The following is a 25,416-nucleotide window of genomic DNA, read 5'->3' as shown; positions in this document are numbered from 1 at the left end:
TTATATTTCACAGTTAATGAGAGGACAGCTTCTGTCAATTAAGTAAATTTATTCGCATAACAGCATACATTCGTAAACCCATTTCCCAAAGCTATGATTTTAAAAAAAGTCTACCAAAAACATGAAATGAGATACATGTAAAACTGTACATGAAAGCTTCTCATCCTGCAACACTTGATAAGAAAGGAAGAAAAATTAGTTCATACAGATTCAATACTTATTTTTTCCCATTATGATCTCCAATGTTAATATATTATAATCTTCTATATTTAAAAAAAAAGGAAAAAAATCTACTGTTAAAGTTAAGCACTTTTCAAGCTGAGTGTGACATTATGGCTACGAATTCCAATTTTGTGCTCTTATAAATGAGGAAATCAGTTCTTCAGGAAAAGAGATATAAAGACTCATTCAAGGTCATAGAGCAGGCTAGCACCAGGAAAGCCCAGGTCATGAACCAGGTCTCTTGTTTGCTAATTCTATGCTCTTTCCATTGTACTTCCAAAATTCATTTCACTGCCATCCAAATATTATTCTGTTTCTGAGAATTGCTTTTCACCATCACCTACTCCTTTCTTGAAATGATGAGTAAATCTCTTGTTAAAAGAATATTTTATCTATTCTCTTTCCTTTCTTAAGGACAGGCAGATCTTCATCTCAGTACACTTACAATGTATATCAAATTGCTTTATACATAATAGATATCAATTAATATTTTTGGAATTAATGACTTGTTAAATGGAATCCTTATGAATATGTGAGAGAGGAATCAAGTCCACGTTTCCATTTTCTCAACCCATCAGAACATGCATTATTCTCTTAACTTTTGGGCTTTCTTTAAAGTTTTGTTGTATCATTTTTGAATTATGAATTTGAATTTTAAACATCATCATAATGTCTTGCAAAATATAAGGAATCTTTTTAACCAGTTAAAAGAAAACCCCAAAAATGAGACTGTCTAATGTGTGTGAAAACAACATACATATCAACCTATTTAAATAATGAAAGGACTAGTTAAAGATACTATAAAGTCATGAAAAATTTGCTGTAGAAATATATTTAATGGCAGAGAAATTGTCAGCCATATGTTGTAAGGATGAATTGACTTTCTTTTCTTTTTTTAAGATTTTTTAAAAATTTATTTATTTTGACAGAGAACACAAGTAGGCAGAGAGGCAGGCACAGAGAGAGGAGAAAGCAGTCTCCCTGCTGAGCAGAGAGCCCGATGTGTGGGGCTTGATCCCAGGACCCTGAGATCATGACCTGAGCTGAAGACAGAGGCTTTGACCCACTGAGCCACCCAGGCACCCCGGATGAATTGACTTTCAATCTATGCATAATAGAATCTAAAATTTTTAAGGAAAAATATGATTAAATTATCTAGAAAACTATACATTAAAAACACATCAATAGATTCTAAACTTTACCTTACGTATGATGTCTATTTTCTTTGAGCTATTCTGTTTCTTTAAAATTTTACAGTGATCAAATGCACTTTTGGTAAATAAAAACTACTAATTGTTATTTAAAATCTAATTTGTTTCCATTTCATTTTGAAAAGTCCTTTCTCACACATGGGACACAGACCAATCAATACCCGGAGACTGACTTTGCTATTTAAGTGATTCATTCCTATACACAGGAAATATTACAGTCTCTCTCCTGGTGTTATCGAATGTACTTTTCTGTAGATAATTGCTAGTCTAGTTGGATTGTCATTTGAGTCTTTTATATCCTTGTTGATTTTCTTCCTACTTGCATTATTAGTTAATAAAATCATGGTATTGACAACTTCAATTGTTCATATTGAATGGTTTTATTTTTTTCTTCAGTTACATCAGTTTACTTTATGTATTTTGGAGCTCTTTTGTTAGGTACATATTGTATAGTTGCTATATTTTCTTAATGGATCAATACTGTCACCATTATGAAAACACTTCACAGATGAGGAAACTAAGACTTACCAAAACTAAGTGATTTTCCAAAGCTGCAGTTCCAATTCACAAGCTGTTTGCAAAGTCCACATTCTTTCCACATTTCCACTGACTTCCAAGAAGAAACTCTACATTTACTTTTGCACATTTCATCATGCAAACTGCTAAGTACATATACCAAATCCAATGGCAATAAATCATTCTATGTGAGTTTTGACTGGGAGAATTACTGATGTATTTAGACCTTTTTCTAAAGATTTTGGAGCATAATAAGAAAATATTGTTTATTTTAGAAACAAATCACTAAATCACAGCATTAAAATTTGTTCTACACCAGTCACACTGTTTCAATGTAATTCACTTACAGCCTCAATAAGTCTTAAATGACAAAAGGAAACTGATTTTACTTGAGAAATGACACATGGAATAAGTTAGTAAAGAACGGGACAAAAGAAGAGAAAGAAGTAAAAAAAAAATTTTAAAAAAGAGAAAAACTGACTTGGAATATGTGTGTGTGTGTATGTGTGTGTGTGTATGTGTATTCCACATATAGGAGTATACGTGGAATATATATAAGAATACATATTGGAATACACACCCAATGGTGATTTTGAACTCACAGCCCAGAAATCAAGGATTGCATACATGGAGGCACCCCTGGAATAAATGTATTTTTAATCTTCATTAAAAGTATATGATACAGATTTATTTCCTGAAAATTTCTACATAAATCTCTACAGGAACAAAATACATCTAATGTGATTAATGGCCTGGTTATCTCTATACTTAAACTGTGCTTCCCCCTCCCTTTTTTTCCACTTATAATTCAAGAGACTTGTTACTCCGTTTTATGAGTGTATTTAAAAACCGCTTCAGTTAGCACTTTACCTCATTGGATTGTTTGGGGTTGATTAATTAAAATGTCTTTGAGAGATGGGGTCTGTAAATGGTAATGACCACATAAAGTTCACTAGAGCAGTCCTATTGTGGATAATACAGTCAAAGTAATTTCTGTACACAAGTGTCTTGCTCACATGTATGGAATTCTCCCTACCTACTTAGGCAGCTTTTCTACAATTTACTTTTATGGTTTTCAGTTTCAATTGGATTTTATAGACTTAATGGCTTGGGAAATGATTATGAGTAGCAATAATTCAGAATTGACCTTTCAGAATTACCTGCTTTTTGATTGGTTTAGCTAGAAATGCCTCTAATTGAATTTGTCAACAACAAAAATATGTGCACTAACAGCTGCTGACTTACATTTTATAATTATTATTATGTTAGATAAATATTTAAGTAGTTAAGAAAACCATGACAGTAACACAAATTCAGTGTGTCTGAGTGAAAATATTTCACACCCAGATTAATTGTGCTTCTTTGTGAAGGAAACCCTTTGGGAACTAGTTAAAAATAAAATTGCAATGAACTGATAATTGAATGCTGAGGTTGCATAGGACATATTAGAAATATAAAGGTAATTAGATTGTATACATATATATTTAGAAATAGAAGTCAATCCTAGCCACAACTCTAAAATGAGAATCATTGTGAGATTTAATTTCTGTACATGCAAAGCAGTTCATACGCTCCCAGTTACTTTACATATGGTAAATTTTTTAAAACACAAAATTCTATGAGTTATGCGCTATTGCCTAGATTAGTCTATTTTGTCTATGTGAAAGTGATGCAGAAAAAGGTTAATTTTTTGCTCAAACTCACACTGCCTAGGAAGTAATAAAGGATAGAGAAAACGGTTGTATTTTTTTTTCCCCTCAGGAACTTGATTCTAGAGGCAGATATCTTTTTTTTTATTTTTTTTATTTTTTTCCATTTTATTTATTTTTTCAGCGTAACAGTATTCATTCTTTTTGCACAACACCCAGTGCTCCATGCAAAACGTGCCCTCCCCATTTAGAGGCAGATATCTTAATCATACATCACACTAGAATACAACAGACACTCCATAATTGTAAGTGTTTTGCCTCTCTTCTATTTTCTCCCAATTTTATGTAAGGAATGTTTGCTGAAGAGGGAGCTTTCTAGAAGGAAAAGGAAGGCTTCATAGAGGAAGTGGTAAAAAAAAAATTATCTAAAGGAAAGATACAATTAGGATAGGCAGATGAGAAAATGAAGAGCATTCTTAGCAAGATAGAGCATATGGTGATGCAGAGTTTGGAGGGAGAACTAAGCTTATCATGCTTATGAAAGATTGAGGACCCTGAAATTAGGAAGGTTTATTAGGAAGGTAAATTAAGAAGATGTAGGAGATAAAAAGATAAGAGATAAGGCAAGCTCAATGGATAGAATGCCTTAAAAAGCTAGAAAGAGTATATTAGCTTTGACTTGAGAGCAGACAGGTGTCTGAAAAGTGACATGTAGTTAGTATTAATGGAATAAATTAATAAAAGGTAAAAATCATATTCAGGTTTCAGTAGAGGTATTTTTTTAGATTTTAATCTTCTTCGTTTGTAAAATGATGAAATAACGTGTATTATCTCAAAGAACTACTGTAAGCATTGACGAATATATAAAAACCACATAACCAAGTGTTTGAGTGATATACTTGCAACGTCTACTAAAAAGTAAGTGATATACTTGCAACATCTACTAAAATTATTATTTTAATAGAAGTTACAGAAGAAAAAGGAGGAGGAAAAAGAAGAGGAGACGGGAGAAAAGGAAGGGGGAAGCTCAGCAGAGGCCAGCAGCATGTGCCACCATGAAAGAATCTTATAAATGTATCTTTTCTGATGGGACTTAGGAACTGAGCAAGTTTTAGGATACAAGATATCACAAAGTTCTTTGGAAATATTTCATCTTTGGGTGACCCCTAGGTAAAATTTAGATGTCATCTTATGCTGTTCTCAAGATTCCATGCAAAATGTGCCTTCTATACATCATTCTAATTACCTGTTCACTGGTACTGCCCCTGATACATGGCAAACACTTGAATCTGCCTCTCCTGAGGCACCAGGCTACAGTCACCTCCATCCAACTATGTGTGTCCTTTTCCTCAGAACTTCGTTACAGACTATCAATCTGAAGTAAGGCATGTGTAGTTGATAAGGCTTAATGTAGTATGCCAAATAGTGATGTAATTTTGAATGGTTTGTAAGTAGATATAATAAATATTTTCTTCATTTTAACGAGTATGAGAAACAAATGCTAGGGGTGCCTGGGTGGTTCAGTTACATAAGCATTAAGCCCTTGATTTGGCTCAGGTCATTATCTCAGGGTCATGGGATCATGCCCTGCTGCAGGCTTCATGCTCAGCAGGGAGTCTGCTCAGGATTCTCTCTCCCTCCCCCTCGGCCCCCACACACTCATGCTGTCTAAATAAGTAAATAAATAAATATTTTTTAAATGCTGATTTTTTCATTAGTTATATTAAAATTTCTTTTAAAACACATTTATTTATAGTCATCCATTTAGATTAATGGGTTATGCCCATTTGAATAAATAGAAATATATTGTCTAAAGAGATGTAGATAAATAATAGATAAAGATATATAGATACCTAGGTACATTGATACATAGATAGGTTCTTCTCTAGTAGAATGCCAAGCAATACATGCAGAGGAACTAATGAATCACCAGTGGAGGCTATAAACAGTGGCTGGAAGTTTGAGACAGCACAGCTTTTTTTTTTTTTTTAATTCACCTCCCTGGGCGCCTGGGTGGCTCAGTGGGTTAAGCCGCTGCCTTCGGCTCAGGTCATGATCTCAGGGTCCTGGGATCGAGTCCCGCATTGGGCTTTCTGCTCAGCAGGGAGCCTGCTTCCCTCTCTCTCTCTCTGCCTGCCTCTCTATCTGCTTGTGATCTCTCGCTGTCAAATAAATAAATAAAAAATTAAAAAAAAAATTCACCTCCCAATTTTATTTTATTTATTTGTTTAGTATGCTTTACACCCAACACAGAGCTTGAACTCACCATCATGAGACCAAGTATCACATGCTTTACTGACTGAGCCAGCAAGGTACCCCAAGAAAGAACAGAATAATTACACAGTTTCAAAGAATCTCTCCATAAGGTACCTATTAATTTTGAAAGGAAAATTGTAATTGAAATGTGGAGAACCCTGTAGACTGTTTCTAGGTTTGTTGGTTTCTTTCTTTCTTTCTCTCTCTTTCTTTTTTTTTTTCTTTCTAAGATTTTATTCCGTTTATTTGACAGAGAGAGCACAGCAAGGGTAGCAGCAAGCAGAGGAAGAGGGAGAAGCAGTTTAACTGAGCGAGGAGCCAGACAGGGGCTGATCCCAGCATCCTGGGTTCATGACCTGAGCTAAAGGAAGACGCTTAACAACTGAGCCACCCAGGTGACCCAGTTTATTGGTTTATTTCTTGTGCAAATATCGCTGCTAGGGACATAATAAAAATGCCTCCTGGGGGGGGGGCACGTATGTGGCTCAGTCAGTTAAGTAACTGACTCTTTATTTCCACTCAGGTCATGATCTCAGGGTCCTGAGGTGGAGCCCCTTGTTAGGCTCTGTGTTTAATGCAGAGTTTGCTTGTTCCTCTCTCTCTGCTCCTTCCCCACCTTCCAAATACATAAATTAATTAAACCTTAAAAAAAAGGAAGGGGGCACCTGGGTGGCTCAGTGGGTTAAAGCCTCTGCCTTCAGCTCAGGTCATGATCTCAGGGTCCTGGGATCGAGCCCCGCATCCGGCTCTCTGCTCAGCGGGGAGCCTGTTTCCCCCTCTCTCTCTGCCTGCCTCTCTGCCTGCTTGTGACCTCCGTCGAATAAACAAATAAAATATTTAAAAAAAAAAGTTTAAAAAAAAAAAGGGGAAGAAGAAAAAAAGGAAGAAAAATGCCTCCTCCTGGGGCTCCTGGGTGGCTCAGTGGCTCAGAAGCCTCTGCCTTTGTCTCAGGTCATGATCCCAGGGTCCTGGGATTGAGCCCCATGTCGGGGTCTCTGCTCAGCAGGGAGCCTGCTTCTCCCTCTCCTTCTGCCTGCCTCTCCACCTGCTTGTGATCTCTATCTCTGTCAAGTAAATAAATAAAATCTTAAAAAAAAAAAATGCCTCCTCCTGCACATTTATAAACATTTCTTACAGGAATGGAAATTGAGTGTCATGGGTTACACACATTGTTAGCCCAGTGAGAAAATACCACATTGTTTCCTAAACTGATTGTTCCAATCCCATATTCCCACAAAATTCCCATTGTTACATATGTTCATTAACAATTAGCGATGATGACAGATTTTCAGTTTTGTCAATCTGGTGGGAACAGAAATATTTCTCATTATGTTTTGATCTGTATCTATCGTATTGCATCTTTTATCATATTGTATCTATCGTATCGCATCTTTTCAAATAGGTATGAGACATGCATCCATTTTTGAAATTCCTGCTTGTGACTTTGGTTTTTGTTTTTGTTTTGTTTTTTTTTTTTTTTTTTTTTTGTTTGTTTTTTTTTTTTTTTGTAAGGAATACATCTTTTTTATTTTTATTTATTTTTTTTTTATTTATTTTTTTTCAGCGTAACAGTATTCATTCTTTTTGCACAACACCCAGTGCTCCATGCAAAACGTGCCCTCCCCATCACCCACCACCTGTTCCCCCAACCTCCCACCCCTGACCCTTCAAAACCCTCAGGTTGTTTTTCAGAGTCCATAGTTTTGTTTTTTGTTTTTGTTTTTGTTTTTTTGCTGTTGGCTTGTCCTTTTGTCTATTAATTCTTGGAAGTCTTTTTGTTATACTGAATTCAGCTTCAGATGTTGAAGATTGAATTATAATCATCTTGTCATTTGGAAAAGTTATTGATTTATTGTTAACAAGAAAAAAATATTTGCTACATTACAAAAGGAAGCATTTTATAATCAAATATTAAAAAGAATGCTTCCACTTTATTTGGGGAATTTTTCTCTGCTTAAACCAACAGTCTTGGTCCAACACAACAGCATCCCCTTAGTTTAGAAACACATCTGTATTGTTTGATTTAACATTTATTATGCCATAAGAATATTTTCAGAAATAGATGCTCATCACTTAATATCAATGCAACTGGAAAATTCTATCTTTCATTACCCTTATCCACTTACAAATCCCTTCTTTTATCTGAAGATTCTTAATCATCCTATCACAAGTATTATCCTTCTATGAAATTTTACTAGGCTTATACACATCGGTATGCTTCTTCTAAACTCTGTAAACCCACAGCAATTTGTTTATGTTTCTTGTATCAAGTTTGCTGTTTTCTTATTGAACAGCAACTACCCTAGCGTGCACACATACCCTGATAGATCCATCTCCCACTACCCATGATGAAAATGTGAGATACTTAATCTTGTAATGCTGTAATGCTGCTTTCTAAGTGTGTTCATTGGCACTTGAGAGTGTTGGCCATAGGGTTTCTAAAGAAAGTATGAGAGGATGCTTGAGTGACTCAGTCATTTAAGCATCTGACTCTTGATTTTGGCTCAGGTCATGATCTCAGAGTCCTCGTGTTGAGCCCCATGTTGGGCTCCTTGCTCAGGGGGGAGTCTGTTTGTCCCTCTCCCTCTGCACCTCCCATTGCTTGTGTTCTCTCTATCTCTCAAATAAATAAAATCTTTTAAAAAAGGGAAAAAAAGTGTGAGGCACTAGAAAATCAAACACTCACAGACAACTCACATCTTATGACCTTGAGGAAAATGAACTGGAAGATGAAAGAAGCCCATGGACTGAGGCAGGCTGAGCTACAAGAAGGAATTTTCTTGGGTCCTCTATAACATGTGTGTCACAGAATTAACCAAACCTGGACATCTGTAGCTTCTTACTTATTGGTATGTCTGATGAAAAACTACTACTGTTTAAGGTAATTGTGGTCTCATATCTCTTACTTGTTTCTCATGTGCTACTTTCATATATTCATATATATTCATATATATTTCACATATATGATGTGCTACTTTCATATATTCATATATTGATATATATTCATATATATGATGTGCTACTTTCATATATTCATATATATTTTATACCATTCTAATTTATTGGCATGTGCAAATGACAATGAATAAATGTCTGTTGAATAAGAGCAATAGAGAATCACTCTGCCTCTCAAACCTGAATGCTACCAATTTCTGCTAATATGACAAAAATATTGGTACCTGCTTTGAAAAATAACTGGAAGAGAAATAAGGCCATTATCTTGCATACACTAAAACCATCCTACATAAGTTATACACACTGGGTATTTAATTTTAAACTATAGCTAGAATTGTTAAACTAATTTATTACAGTTTATGTAGATTAGGCAACAGTTAAGATTTATATTGACTAAGTCTTATTTTAGCCTCTAGAATGAATAAAATACAATAAACTGGAACCAAAAGCTGAATTCCATTTTAGAAATTATTTTTCCATTAATTGTTTTCTAGTTCTCAATAATTCACTATTGTAGAGCACAAAACTCACTGAATTACATGGTTGTAATGAGTTGCTCCTTTAGCATGTTTTCTGCCTCATTATTTAATGCCTCAAAAAAAATTGATACTAACTTTATATAAAGCTGCCTTTGAATCCAATTGTGTTTTGCCTCAGAAAATAATACTGTATGGAAAGTATATACCCTTTCTCTAAATTTTGAAAGTTAAAATAAAATGAAAATGATATATTTTATGTATATATTTATAGAAGAATGTCCTACAAACTTTTTTTATAAATTGTGTATTTTATAAAGATTAATCAACAGTAAACTCTAGTTAGATTTCCATAATCACTAAATGTATATAAATATATCATGTTATGGCTCATTTTATTTTATTTTTTTTAAGATTTTATTATTTATTTCAGACAGAGAAAGAGAGCATGAGCCAGGGTGAGAGGCAGAGAGAAGCAGGCTCCTAACTGAGCAGAGACCCCAATGGGGACTCGATCCCAGGACCCTGAGATCATGACCTGCTGAAGGCAGATATGCTTAACAGACTGAGCCACCCAGGCACCCCAGTATTACACTTTTTAAATCTATAACAGATAACATACATAGTTCCAATGTTTGCTTCAGAGGTCAGAAACCACAATATTTCAAAAGTTCTTCATCACTTCAGGAATTTTAAATATCATTATAGAAGTCAATAATTATCCATTGGCCTTATTAAAAAGATAGTCCCTAAAATCCCACCTCGTGATTTCCATGTAGAACCAAAGCCATATCTTAGCTACATTCCACTCCTCCTACAAAGTTATGTAAAGGAGATATCAAGACTCCATTGGGAAATGAGCCTGGGCCACTCCACCACGCCACCGATTCACGTGCCCGTGAAATGGGGTATTACATATTTTAAAGTAAAGACTTATTTTTCCTCAGCAAAAACAAAACCAGTTCTTATAATTTCTAACATGCACTTGAAAAAATGAAAGCCCTGCCTTTTTTCTCTAAATAAATCTAATGTCTATGTTTTTGCCTTCAGATATTTCACAAATCTCCATACGTAACTGTTCTTTCCAGTGTTCCCGCACATATTTTATTGTTAGACCACAAGCTGCACACATTTCTTTTCTGATAAAGTATGATAGTTGCTATGGAATTATATAAAATCTATATTCTTCATCTTATAAAATTCTAAGTTTGCTTTTTTATTAGCTACTACCATTCATATACTATATTGCATTGCAAGTTAGGGCCTACGTAAAAATGCTTAAGTATGTACATCCTAAAAGCAAAACAAAAGAACGACAAGAATGAGAAAAAAAAAAAAAAAAGAAAATCCAGTTAAGAAAGGTAAGACATTTGGGCACCTGGTGGGTCAGTTGGTTGAGTGTCTGCCTTCAGCTCAGGTCAGGATCTTGGAGTCCTGGGACCAAGCTCCAAGTCAGGCTCCCTGTTCAACAGGGAACCTGCTTGTCCCTTTGACCCTCCCCCTGCTCATGTTCACTCTCTCTCTCTCTCTCAAATAAATAAAATCTTAAAAAAAAGGGAAGACATTCTGTACATCCATGATAGATATGCCCATGCTCATTGTTCAGCAAGATGCCCTTCAACGGACGAATGGATAAAGAAGATGTGGTCCATATATACAATGGAGTATTATGCCTCCATCGGAAAGTATGAATACCCAACTTTTGTATCAACATGGACGGGACTGGAGGAGATTATGCTGAGTGAAATAAGTCAAGCAGAGAGAGTCAATTATCATATGGTTTCACTTACTTGTGGAGCATAAGGAATAACATGGATAATATTAGGAAAAGGAAAGGAAAAGTGAATTGGGGGAAATCAGAGGGGGATACAAACCATGAGAGACTGTGGATTCTGAGAAACAAACTGAGGGTTTTGGAAGGGAAGGGGGTGTGGGGTTGGGTGAGCCTGGTGGTGGGTATTAAGGAGGAGCACTGGGTATGGTGCAAAAACAATGAACACTGTTATGCTGAAAAGAAAAAAAATATTGCTTTAGTTTTATCTTCAAAATAATATTGTAAAACAATGCCTGGGAATTGTTTCAAATAAACTTTTTTTTAACAAAATGAGAACTTTAGTTTGTATACTTTAATTATTTTGATTTAACTGAAAAGCATATTATTTATTTTTGTCATGTGTACTTCCTATGTTTTTATATTAATACCTGATGTATGTTCAATCATTTCAAAATGTATTTTCAAATGTTTTATGAAAGTAACATTTGCATTATCACTATCATGAAATGCATTTAATGAAAGATAATAAATATCATAGTAATACATAATTAAATTGTGATAAGCATTTATTATGATTACTTAAAGCATTCTTCAAGTCCCATATTGGGCTTGTCTATCTATAGAGAGATAGATAGATGGATAGATGGATAGACAAAGCTTTTAGGAGCACTCTTCTGGGTCAGTCAGTGGAGCATGTGACTCTTGATATCAGGGTAGTGATTTCAAGCCCCATGTTGGTTATGGAAATTACTTAAAAAAAAAGTTATCTTTAAAAAAATAAAATTTTAATATTTGTATTTCCATAGTTCTCTTAAAATTAATTCCGGATTAAGTATGCACAAGATTTTATAAATAGAATTATATATAGTTTAGCTGCTTTTCCTTTCCCCAAAAGGAAGGCAGTTTTTCCCCAGAAAAGGAGTTCTATTTGTCATTTATTACATTTTATTGCTCCATGTGACTGCCTGGTGCCTTGAGAAAACACCATCCTTTAGAAATAAAACTTGTATGACTACAAATTCACAATCCTTTTGTAGTAATTACACAATTAACTGTCATAATGTCATACTTTAAAAAATATGGTAAATGCTATATTATATTCAGCACTATAACCAGATGTCCCAATTCACTATTTCCAAATGTTTTGTCTTTTATCCACTCACTCATTTCTACTCTTCTCCAACTCCTTATAGAAATTCTGACATTTTATGATTATTAAAAAATTTCACCTGAGAATTACAAATACCAAAATATGTATATTTGAACATAATGATAAAAGAAACCATTTGACAGTCAGAATTTGAACAGGCTTATTAGATTTTCTCGAGTCTTGGGAGAATTCATACTTCTTTCAGAATTACTTTGTGCATCTAAGAAGGAATTAGAATGGATGTTTGGCTGCACACACTTCAAATACATGCAAACTTTAGACAAATTTTAGATAACATTTAGGTAACTTCTAAATAGCACACTCACATTGAGTAAATAAGAAACTGAATGATATTTGGAGAGGATTTCCTTGGGGAAAGTTGTGTTATGAGCTTCCCCCAATGACTTTTCAAGAATTTAGGGTATTAACCAACTAATATCACAACAATAGAGAATGACTCTAAGGTAATTGTTAAGGGGTTAAAGACCTGCCAGGGAACTGAATACCTGCATTACTGTTTGGGGGATATTTTAACATATCCACTTGAGAAACATAAAGGATGAGATAAAGATCCTAACAGAAAAGAGACCAGGAGGGCATGAACAGTCCTCAAGGAAGAAAAACTAATGCCTAAGTGCTGAGAAAGGTTTAAACAATGAATGTCAGAAAATTTTGCTACTTGCCTAACAGATACTGCTTTATAATATCTGGAGAGATTGGTGTTGTCTTTGAACAAACCACAGATATACTGACAAGAACAAATTCACTTTAAATACTTGCCAGTTCAGCCCAGCATCGTTTAACCAAGAACTTTACCAATCCCCCTACCTCTTCTCTCTCATCCTGACCTAAAACTAAGCATTTTGAAACTGTGTTTGGCAAGCTGGAATAGGAGGAATCAGTCTCACAAGGTTTGAACACAGAAAGGGATAGAAGTTGAACTCCTTATCTTTTCCTGAACCGCTGGCAGACAAATAGCTCAAATTGGCAAGGAAGAAAGATCTTCATATTAATCCTGGACATGAAACATGAACTGGCACTGTGTTTTAAAGTTCTGAGGTGATGGTGGACATTTTTTACAGCATAAACTTAATAGAAAAGTCAAAGACCTGTCTGAGTTTCTCAAGGGGCATGGAAATAACTATCCTGGCAGTGATTAAAATAGATGAGTAGACAAAAATAAAGTTGTTTTGTTTATTTTATCTCCCAAAATGTGCTGAAGCTTTGGAACAGTATTCACAAGTATAAGGCTGCTTTCACAAGGGGGCACTGTTTCTTTAATACAGCAGCACTGTTAATTGCAAACACACAATAGCTCCTCACACTTTCAATTTACTTCTACCATGTGTAATATTATCTGTCGTGGCTTTGATACAACTACTGTGGCGGGTCTGCCTGGATTCCAGGTATATTACACATTTACAAGAACTGTTTCCTTAGAAAAAGGAAGCTGTGGTCTCATAAGCAAGGAAGACACTTGGTTTAATGATGTAAAATTTTTTAAAAGACAAGAGAAGGGTAATTGCAACACACCACAAAACCTACAGTGCTTCTCAGGTGACAGAGAAATTGCTCCAATCGATTTTAACATCCCATTAAGGCCAGCCAGCAAACCAGGGATGTATTGTCTGCAACAATGAAGCATTTCCCTTGAGACTCAGCTTGGTAGGATAAATAAAAAGGGGTAATTCCTTCTATTAATTCAGATCACTCTGGCCATTGATAGGAACATAGAGTTTGATTCCTGAAAACTGACTCAGGGCAGGGATGGGGGAAGGAGGGAGGGAGGAGGGTCTACCATCACTAAATGGAAGTTGGGCCATGAAATGTATTATCAATTATATTATATCACACAGTAATCCCCTTATTCATGGGGGATATATTTCAAGACCCCCAGTGGATGCCTTGAAACCATGGATGGTACCAAATCTTATTTATACTATGTTTTTTTTTTTCTGCACACCTACAGTAGTCATTGTGACAGTAGTCATTAATAACTAATAATAAAATAGAACAATTATAACAAAAATATATAATAAAGTTATGTGAATAGGGTTTCTTTCTCTCTCTTATTGTATTATACTCAAACTTCTTCTTGTGATATGAGATGACAAAATGCCTAAATGATGAAATAACATGAAATGAATGATGCCCTGTGACATAGTGTTAAATGACTACTGACCTTCTGACAATACTTCAGAAGAAAGGTCATCTACGTCTGGATGAAAGTTGACTGCCAATAACTGAAAATGTGAGTAATGGAAAACGTGAAAAGTAAAACTACAGATAAAGAGGGACTACTATATATACTAAAGGCAACCAAAGTCTCCTCTTCCAATAATAAAACAAAAAATACAGAGCAAATGGATAAAGACTTTAATTTTGATGTTCAAAACAGTTGAGATAAATACATAAGCATTAAATTTTGGTTGGGGGAGGTAGAAAGAGATCTATAGGATATGACCATCTCGAACTTGTCAGGACAACAATGGAGAAATGTACATATGCATCTTTCAAACAATATTTTTGGTCATGCTAAGTCTGTGTCTAAAAGTACTAAAACAGAGATCGAGGATGGCAGTAAAGTAGGAAGACCCTAGATTCCTCTCATCCTATGAACACAACTTTGTAACTATCAGATTACCCTAAATACCCCAGAAATCAGCCTGAAGACTTACAAAACAAACTCCACAACCAAGGGAGAGAAGAGGTCACAAAAGAAGATAGGAAGTGTGGAGACATGGTTTAGGGGAGAAATGGATCTCAGGTACCATGGAGCAGAGAAGGGTGAGAGAGAGGAGCACACAGGGGAATTGTCAAGGAGAATGATTTCCCAAAGCCACTGGCTTGGGAAATGAGAGAGATTGAATCATGTGAGTTCTTGCAACCAGCAGGGCTAAAAGCCTAGAGTTTTCAAGATTAGCAGGCTTGGCTTGGATACAGCCCAGAGGGCACTACATTGTTCCTGGAGAGAAGGCAGGCAAACCACGAGGTGGCAGATGTCATGGAAAGAGTCATTTGAGAGCATCTGGGGCACACAGAGCAGAGAGTTCTCACTTGTCTCAGAGAGCATCTCTGAGAGGCAATGTTTACAGAGATGTCTCTCCAGGAACAGGGTTGCTAGCCAGTACTCTTTCCCTTCCCTGCCCTTCAATATAAAGACAGAGTCACTGGCAGGAGGGAGTGTCGCACGGTCATGGGCTAACTTGCTTACAACAAGACCCACCCTCCCACCCCCACCGCCAAAACTCTGGTGGGATGGCCCTTCTCAGTCAAAGTTTCCTCAATCCCAGCATGTCAGACCCCTTTCCCAGAAGACCGGCACAAACCCAAACCATACCATGTCTCCTGACCAGAGTTCTTTAGGGCCTCAGGTCTGGTGGAGGTGGTGTCAGGTCTCATTTCACGAGCAGTTAAAACCTTCCACATTCAGGCCAGGGATTGAACACTATCCATAGCAGACAAGGAGAACTTTTGCAGATGACTGGTTTGAAGGATAAAGAAGCTAAAACACAAAAGAAGAGCACACACAGCACACACCAGAGATAGTCCCTGAAGTCAGGCCCTGGACACTATATGACCTCTTCCTCATAAAACCACTACTTTCAGGAGCAGGAGACATAACTGTTTTTTCAAATACACAGAAGAAGGCAGAGACTTAGACAAAATGCCAAGCAGAAGAATTTATCCCAAATGAAAGAACAAGATATGGTCATGAGCAGAGATCTAAGTGAAACAGATATAAGTAACATTCCTGGGCTTGAAAAAGAATAGAAGACATCAGGGAGATGCTTACTATAGGGATAAAAGAGTTCAAAAAAATATCAATCAGAGATGAAGAATGCAATAAACAAGATTGGAAACAGGCTTGATATAATGAAAAACAGGCTGCAAGAAGCAGAGGAATGAATTAGTGACATAGAAGACAAAATAATGAAAATTAGTGAAACTGAATAAAAGAATTATGTAACATGAGAATAGACTTAGGGAGCTCAATGACTCCATCAAGCATAATAACATCTATATTATAGGAGTCCCAGAAAAAGAAGAGAGAAAAGGGGGCAGAAAATTTATTTTAAGAAATAATAGAAGAAAAACTTTCCTAATCTGGGGAAGGAAATGCATATGCAAATCCAGGAGATACAGAAAACTTCCATCAAAATCAACAAAAGCAAGCCAACACCAGGACATATTATAATTAAATTGGCAAATACAGTGATAAAGAAAAAGTCTTAATTAAATTAGTGAGCCAAAAAGAGTCAGTAAATGCCAAGGGAAAACTCATAAGGCTAGCAGGGGATTTTGCAACAGAAACTCTGCAAGCCAGAAGAAAGTGGCATGATATATTCAAAGTGCTGAATCGAAAAAATCTGTAGCCAAGAATATTATCCAGCAAGGCAGTCATACAGAATAGAAGTAGAGATAAAGATTTTCCCAGACAAATGAAAACTAAAGGAGTTCATGACCACTAAAACAGCTCTACAAGAAATATTAAAGGCTACTCTCTGAGTGCAAAGGCAAGACTCAATGCAAAGGAGTGACAAAGACAAGAAAGCAGAGAAAATCTCCAGAAAAAAAAAATGACAAAACATGTAATAAAATGCAAATAAACACATCGATCAATAATTACTTTGAATGTAGATTGATTAAACACTCCAATCAAAAGATACAGGGTGGGGGTCCCTGGGTAGCTCAGATGGTTAAGCTTCTGCCTTTGGCTCAAGTCATGATCCCAGGGTCCTGGGATCTAGATTTGAGTCAGGGTCCCTGCTCAGCAGAGAGTCTGTCTCTCCCTCTCCCTCTGCCTCTCTCCCCTGCGCATGCTCTCTCTTTCTGTCTCAAATGAATAAATAAAACATCTTTTAAAAAAAGACATAGGGTGTCAGAATGGATAAACAAAACAAAACGAAATAAATAAAAACAAGTCCCATCTATGTGCTGTCTAGAAGAGACTGATTTTTCACGTAAAGACACCAGCAGATTGATAGTGAGGGGGGCAGAGAAACATTTATCACCCAAATGGATGTCAAAAGAAAGTCAGAGGATCAATACTTTATATTGGACAAGCTAGATTTTTTTTTTTTTTTTGGTCTCCTATTGTTTTTATGCTGCTTTGTTATCAGGGTAGTATTGGTCTCATGCAATGCTATTTAGTATGTTCTAATTCATCGTTTGTAATATTTTGATAAAGATTGCCATTACGTTTTGTTTCTGTTTTTTCCTTAATGTTTGGTACAATTCACCAGTGAAACCATGTGGTCTTGGGCTTTTCTGTGCTGGGAGATTTTTATTCCTAACTTGACTTTCAGTCTTGATATTGGTGTAAGATTTCCTACTTTTTGAATTCAAGATTCATGATTCAATTATGATAACTTGTGCATTTTTAGTTAATATCTTTTTTCTAAGTTATCTGATTTTTTAGTATATAACAAACATATTTCTGTAGTTATCTGTTGAATTGTTTTTGCCCCCATTTCTCATTTTGGTTTCTGAGTCTCCTCTCTCTCTCTCTCTTTCTTAGTTACTGCGGTTAAAGCATTGTCAACATTATTTATTTATTTTTAAATGGCCTTAATAACAACTCTTTGTTATTGTTATTCTGGTCCCTGTTTTATTTATTTCTGACTTTTCTTTGTTATTTCCTTCCTTTACTAAATCTTAGCTAAGTTTCTTCTTTTTCTAGTTCCTTGTGGTATAATATTGTTTAAACTTCTTTTTCTTAATACAAGAATTTATAGCATAAATTTCATTCTAAAATCTGCATTTGCTGCATCCCATAGTTTTTGGAATACTGTGTTTTCTTTTACTTTTGTTTTGAGACATATTCTGATTTCCTGTTTGATTCCTTATTTTTCCCATTGCTTATATATTAGTGTAAATATTTAATATTTACATTGTGGATTTCCAATCTTTGTTTTATTGTTGATCTTTAGTTTTATACTATTGTGGTTGGAAAAAATACTTGGTGTGATTCCATTTTTCTTAAATTTATAATATTTGTTATTTTTCTTTGTATGTGATTTAACCGGGGTATTCTCCTATGTGTACATGAAGAAAATGTGTATTCTATTTCTATTGGATAGAATGTTTTACATATATCTTTTAGAACCATGTCTACTGAAGTATGCTTTAAGAAAAGAAAAAAATAATAATAACATTAACTGAGAGTAGTCATTTAAAATAAAGCACATCAGAGAGGAGGTGAGCAGGCAGATGGGTGAAATAAATGAAGGAGATTAAGAGTACACTTACGATGAGCACTAGGTAATGGCATATAAAATCGTTGAATCACTATATTGCACACCTGAAACTAATATAACACTATTAATTATACTGGAATTAAAATAAAAAACTTAGTTTAAAACAAACAAAACAAAAACAAGGAAAGCTGTGGGATGCCTGGGTGGCTCAGTTGGTTAAATGTTGCTTTAGGATCAGGTCATGATCACAGGGTTCTGGGATTGAGCTCATGTTGGGCTCCTGGCTCAGGAGGGAACCGGCTTCTCCCTCTGCCTGCTGCTCTCTCTGCATGTGCCCTCTGTCTCTCTCTGTGTCAAATAAATAAATAAATAAGATCTTTACAAATAAATAAACAAAAATGAATAAAAAAGAAAGTAAGTTGCTAAGAATAAAAGGTACTAAACATGACCAACACAAATGTATGTCATATATTCTATTACACTGAAAAGGATTAGAGAAAAATATATTTTTATTTATTTGTTTAAGATCTCATTTATTTAAAAATTTAAAAAAATAAAAATAATAAAAAAATTTAAATTTCAAGTTATTTTTTTTAAAGATCTGTTATTTATTGGAGTGAGAGACAGAGACTGACAGAGATAACAAGAAACAGGGAGGAGAGGGGGAAACACATCCCCCCTTGAGCAGGGATCCCAATAAAAGGACTCCATTCCAGGACCCTGGGATCATGACCTGAGCTGAAGGCAGATGCTTAACCAACTGAGTCATCCAGGTGCCTCCAAAAATATATTTTTTAAATCACAACATGTGGAAACAGTTATGGTACATAATTCTTTTCTCACTGATTCTTATCACATAATGGAAATTTTTAAACATAAACTTGCCATGATTATTGGGAAATTATATATAATGGCTCTACAAAGATACATGTATGTATATTATGGGCAAGAAATGCTAAGGTATTAATAAAATAAAATTAAAGAGATTAGAGTTTATAGTAAAAATACAATGATAAAACACTATGACATTAGCTTTTACTTAGAGGTATCTTTTTGTCTTTGTTTTAGACTACAATGACTATTTTACTTCTCTTAATGAATTTAGTTTCTACTGAAGTGTTTCAAGCTGGTTTAAAAATACACATTACACCTTTTCTTACTTCCTGTGACATCCCTTATCTGTCCAGAGGTAGAATTAACGAGACTTCATGGATGGTATAATATGAGAGGTGAGAAGAATCCAAGATATTTTCCAGATTTCCTTTTTGGGAAACTGGGTAGATGACACTTCTTTTCATAGAAATGGGAAAGAAAAAGGTAAGTTTGTGGAAAAATATTGTGAGTTCAGTTTTAATATATTGGAACTTGAGAAGTTACTGTGCTACCAAATAGATATGCTGATATGATTCTCAACAATGAGATCTTAAGAGGACATACTGTTTTGAATGTCACTAGATATACATAATCTCTGAAGCTACAAGAGTAGATGAGTTCAAGCATGAAGGCTGTGGACTGTAAAGAGAGGACACAAAAGAAGTTATTGCGTGAATATTAACTCTTGCAAGACATATCTGGGGAAAGTGCGGACTTACAGCAAAGAAAAGGGTTAATGAGAACCTGCAGATGGGTAAGGAAAAAGGGGAGTTGCCATGGGAAGTCTACCCAATTAGAGAAATTCCAATTAAGAAAATCTTGAAATTTTGAGAAGTGGGTTCCTATGTCATAAACACTGCACCTGGTTTATGCAGAGACAAATCACCCATCTTGTTAAGATCCACACCTCATCTCATCTTGACACTTGGATTCTATGATTTGTGACTTTTTTACCCGCAATTTTAAACACAGAGTTGCTTAAAACTTGACCTGTGTTCTGGGAAGGTAGCAAATTAACTTTCTCCTTTTCCCACTTTTCTCTCAACATCTAACAACTCAGACACCTTTATGAAGTGATTGACTGCTCAGAACACAGAACAAAAAAATTCAACCCAAAACAAAACAGCAAAACTGGGGATGCCTGAGTGGCTCAGTCGTTAAGCATCTGCCTTCAGCTCAGGTCATGATCTCAGGGTTCTGAGATGGAGCCTCACATGGGTGCTCTGCTCAGCAGGAAGCCTGCTTTCTCTCACACTCCTCTGGCTTGTGTTCCCTTCTCACTGTCTCTCTCTTTCTGTCAACTAAATAAATAAAATCTTTTTTAAAAAAGAAAGAAAGGAATGAAGGAAGAAAGAAAGGGAAAACACCAAAACTGATTGCTGTGCTTTATTTAATTTTCTTTATATCAAGTCATAAAGAGATACTAGAGAGCAAGGCTAGAGAGCCTAATGCCAGGTAACAGTGAGATGTTTTTGTGTTTTAGATAAGCTAGATTACGTGTATTATGATTGTTGGGGTAGAATTTGATCCCCAAAATATCCTTGAATTTAAAGGAGTTGTCTATCAAGTGGGTATCCTGTGAAGAAAGTAATAATTAATAAATCATTAGGGATTTACTGAGTTGTGGCAGGCAAGCCTCATTTTATTCCTTATTTTTTATGAGAGTTCACTAAACCAATATATTAAAGGAATGATGTAGACACCTTACATCTATATTTCAGCATGGTATTTGACATGAGATTTTCAAACATAAGAGGTAGAGAATTGGTTCCTGGATAACAGAACATTTAAATGGATTCCTTAACTGGTTCAGCATTGTTAGGCTCTTAAATTAGAACAGAGCTCAAATAAATGGAATCAACAATTATGAGGGCTTTTATATTAAAGATTTAATGAAAGCTAGCTAGTCTGGTAAATCCTGAATCTGTCATTGAATATCTCACCACTTTCCTGCCTGGCTTCAGATTTGAATGGAGGCTTGACTGCAGTTAAATACGAGCTCCTATGGTAAAGAATAGGGGTGGGGAGAATTTGATTCATTCTCAACAATCAAAGGAAGTTACCTGGTATATTGCGAAAAACAACTCCTATGGGGTTTTTGGTTCACACATGCAGAAACAATATAGGTTAAATGATTTTCACTCTAACCATTTAATCTCCCCCTCACATCTTCATAATATATCTGGTGGCTCAACACTGAGGACTCTACCGAGAGAGAAAAAAAAGTGGCAAGCATATGCATGACTAAAGAATTCTATCATACAGTGACAATAATGGTGTGACTCTATTTCTCCCAAGATATCAACTGGACAAGGTATCTTTGGAGGTATTCCGTATGACACAAGGTATCCTTTCTTCCTATTTACTTGGCTTTTTGATTCTCTATAACAGCCCCTCTAAATTATTTCACTCCTTTACCTTTCCAGAAGAGAAATATTTAGATAAGATCATTGGCTATACCTCTATGCCACTTCAAACCCTTGATCCAGACAATCCTATCTACAGCATCCCCATGCAATACACACATTTGTGTCCATAAATGTATAAACACACTCACTGACTTGCAGTATACACAATTTCTATCCAATCTAATGCTTGAAATGAGGTTTCTTAGAGCCTTTGAGTACCCAATACAGCTTCTGAGAGTACTTGGAAATAGAAGAAAGCAGAGGATTTCTAGAACGACGGTTCCCAAAGTTCCACTAGAATATATATAGAGGAAGACTATATACACAGAGAGAATATACACATTTTCACATATTTTAAAATTTCTTTTGTGAGCATTTCATATTTTTACTATTATTTGTAGATCTAATAATGATAGTGATGAATGAATGTAATTTATAAATAATGTCCATATACCATAGTATATATTTAACATTTTTAACTGATGGACTTGACTGTTCCATCAAAAATTTGAGGATCATATCTCCAAAGCATGTGAGGGCATGAGAAATACTTTATAAACTATAGGTCAGAAAAATTGGAAAATTTCAAAGTAATTGTGACCTAAATGTAACACATAAATCCAAACCTAAGTATAACATATAAAATATAATATGATATTTGAAGGCATGAATGTGTGTGTGTTTAAGACAGAGAAAGAAAAAGCTTAACTGGTTAGTTGAGGGAAGAGTTGTTCAAAAACATGAAACCAGGATACATTAATGTCACTTATATAGAGTAAAATAATAATAAATTAAAACAAAAAAAGCATGTATTTGGTTTTATGTAATAAACTACATAAGAATTATTTAAATTTAAAATTGAATTTCAACCTCCAAAATAAATATTCTGTATTACCAAAATAGACAGAGTTTATTAGCCTTTTAAATTTTGTTTAGAATTTATTATCTTTTACTTGACTGCGGACTCAGATTTATTCATGGATGCTCATTCAACTAATGCTTGCAAGCCATGGTGTAAATTAATAAAATGTCTTTTTTAAAAATTATCTACAGGAGCCCCTGAGTGGCTCAGTCAGTTAAGCATCTGTCTTTGGCTCAGGTTATGATCTCTAGTCCTGGAATCCATCCCTGTGCTGGGATTCCTGATCAGTGGGGAATCAGTTTCTCCTTCTCCCTCTGTTCCTCTCCCACCTCCCCCTAGCTTGTGCTTGCTCAGACTTTCTCTTTCTCCTTCTTGAAGAAAGAAATATAACATTTAAGAAAATAAAAAATAAATAAAATTATCTATATGTAATACCACCACCATTTCAGAGTTTTAAAAAAGATTACTAGTTTGCATTCTTCACATAGTTTTAATTTTACAACAATAGTTTTTGGTAGTACTCCTATTAGTAGATTAATTAAAAACAAAACAAAATTCTGATGTTACAAATTTTATTTGAAAAAAAGTCTTTCTCTACTTAGCCAAGCAATGATGTTAACTTGTCTTTAATCTTCCTTGGTTTGTATTATAATAAAGCCTTTAAAAAGAGCAATTAGAATGAGTGAGACTTACCAATATACAGCCTTTCTCTACAAGATGATTAATGGCTGGAGGATGAAAAGTGTCAAACCCCTCGGGATTTCCCTGAAAGAAAAAAATAAAGGGAGAAATACATTTTGAATTCACATTTTTTGGTAGCTATTTGATGCTGATGAGATAAATCTAAGTCACATGATGAGAAAAAAAAGGAACAAAGTAAGAGACTCCTTAAAGATTGATGAAACTGATCAGTTAATGCTAAGAAATAATACCATCAGAAAGATTTCCTTGATATAAAATGTTATGACCCATTTAAATTTTTCTTTGATATAAAAATTTATGTTCTAGGTTGTTAACTTGATTAAGCACAATTCCATTTTCTTTTCTTAAATGGCATTTTGCTTTATTAAAACTTATTTTTTTCTATATATGATCTCTAAATCTGTTTTTCTCTTATGTTGCATAAGAAAATGAACCACTCACAACTTTTCTTTTAATTCAGATATGTTTTCTCATAGATTCAGAAAACACCATCTATCAAATTATGTTTATTAGCTGTAGAACTCTTGTCCTACATTCAAGTGACTGTTGTACTCTAGAACAGTTAACAGCTTTCAAATTAATGGCACAGCACTAAACATAAAATATTTGATGCCATAACTATAATAAAGAATGTATATCAAAAACCTTTAATATATCAGGATAGAAAATATGCAGGTCAATAGTTGACTATTGACCAGATAAGTGAAGGTCAAAGAAAAGTCAGATATAATTCAATGTTGCAGTTAAAGTCACACATTTAGCAACATAAAATTGAACTGGTTAATAAAGGTCAGGTAGTTCCATCAACTGCTTAATGATTACTGGACCATTTGCTCCTGAGGTCCAAAGAGAAATAAGCAAAATTTCTACCATTTACTGACCACAAAGAATTGGACAATTAGGGATCATCATGATTCCTCACATCTAATCCAAATGCTCCCTCCTATACACACACAAACTTTTTGCATTTCCTTCTTAGAATGTCCCCTTGCTACCTATTCAAACATTATTCATTCTTTCTAAACCAAACTCTAAACTAAGCTAATTAATGGAACCATAATTTCTTTTGCATTCAGAGTTTCATTTCAATATTAATACATACTGCATCATTTATTTTCCACATATGTGTCTTCTTTGCTCAAATAAATGTTTAGTTCATAAGAACAGAAATCATGCTCTATACTTCTGTGTGTATTCAGAAAGTCAGAATCCAGTAGAATTCTAACTGCTCAGTAGGAAAAACATGTATCTGTTTTGATTATTTACTTAACTGATGAGTCTTGCTACTATACACTATCTCTGAAATGATTAATGTCAAAAATTCCATTGAGTGACCAAGAAATGACTTTTGATTTTAAAGGGAAGGAACTGCTAGTCTGTCTTATTTGACAAACAGTACTTGCTCAGGACTAAAGAAAACCATATCGCAACTATTTTATTTCCTACATGCCTTTAATGGATAATGTTAAATTCTTATAAGGTAATGCTATAACCTTTGGCTAAACTTGCAAACTAAGCAAAATAACATTGAGTAGTAATTATGTGCTAGATTATATATATATATATAAATGTTGATCATTTCTTTTCATGATTAAATGCAAACTAAACTACTGTTAATTTCCCTTCTTTTCAGATGAGGAACCTGAAACAGAAATATTTTGAGTTATTTCCCCAACGTCTGCTAGTCAGGAAAAGGTAAAGATGGGATTTAAATGCAGGCAGTCTGACTCAGAGCCTTTCATTCTAACTCCAATAATATGCTACCTGTGTTTACAAATCACATATGCTAGATAAAGGGGAGGAAAATTTTAGAAGAAAGGAATGAGAAAGATAGTTTACATATTGTCAAAATGTGAAACTGACATTTTTTAAAAAGCCAGCAACAATTCCTAAACAATTCTACCCTTCACACTCCTAACCCAATGTACCCCAGGCAGACTTCGAATCAATGTTCTCATGTAAATGAGCCAAACGGTTAGAAAACTTTTATGTAGATATAGGAATATATTTAGAAGTTTAGAAAAAATGAACTTTCTTAGATATTTCATGGGTACTCAACATTATCAAACATCTTTTATGTTAGAATTTAAATTGTGCAATTTAATTTTAAGTAAGATTTAAAATAGCTTTTAATTTGATCTGTATTTTTACTGCTCTGTTCT

The 25,416-nt window shown here is 34.7% G+C and overlaps 1 protein-coding gene across 48 annotated transcripts in view; it reads right to left on the bottom strand.

Annotated features, from left to right (window-relative positions):
• Window positions 1–25,416, bottom strand: part of PTPRD (protein tyrosine phosphatase receptor type D) — a 2,308,694-nt gene that overhangs the window by 1,669,502 nt on the left and 613,776 nt on the right. For all 48 annotated transcript variants that reach the window (XM_046022098.1, XM_046022091.1, XM_046022095.1 and 45 more), the window contains one exon: window positions 23,246–23,317. The gene's annotated coding sequence lies outside the window, so the exon portion shown is untranslated. The remainder of the gene's footprint in view (window positions 1–23,245; window positions 23,318–25,416) is intronic.

The sequence above is a fragment of the Meles meles genome, chromosome 11, assembly GCF_922984935.1.
Source record: "Meles meles chromosome 11, mMelMel3.1 paternal haplotype, whole genome shotgun sequence".
NCBI classification, from domain to species: domain Eukaryota; kingdom Metazoa; phylum Chordata; class Mammalia; order Carnivora; family Mustelidae; genus Meles; species Meles meles.
Note: the sequence above shows the minus strand (reverse complement) of the source record. Positions and strands in the feature narration are given on the sequence as shown.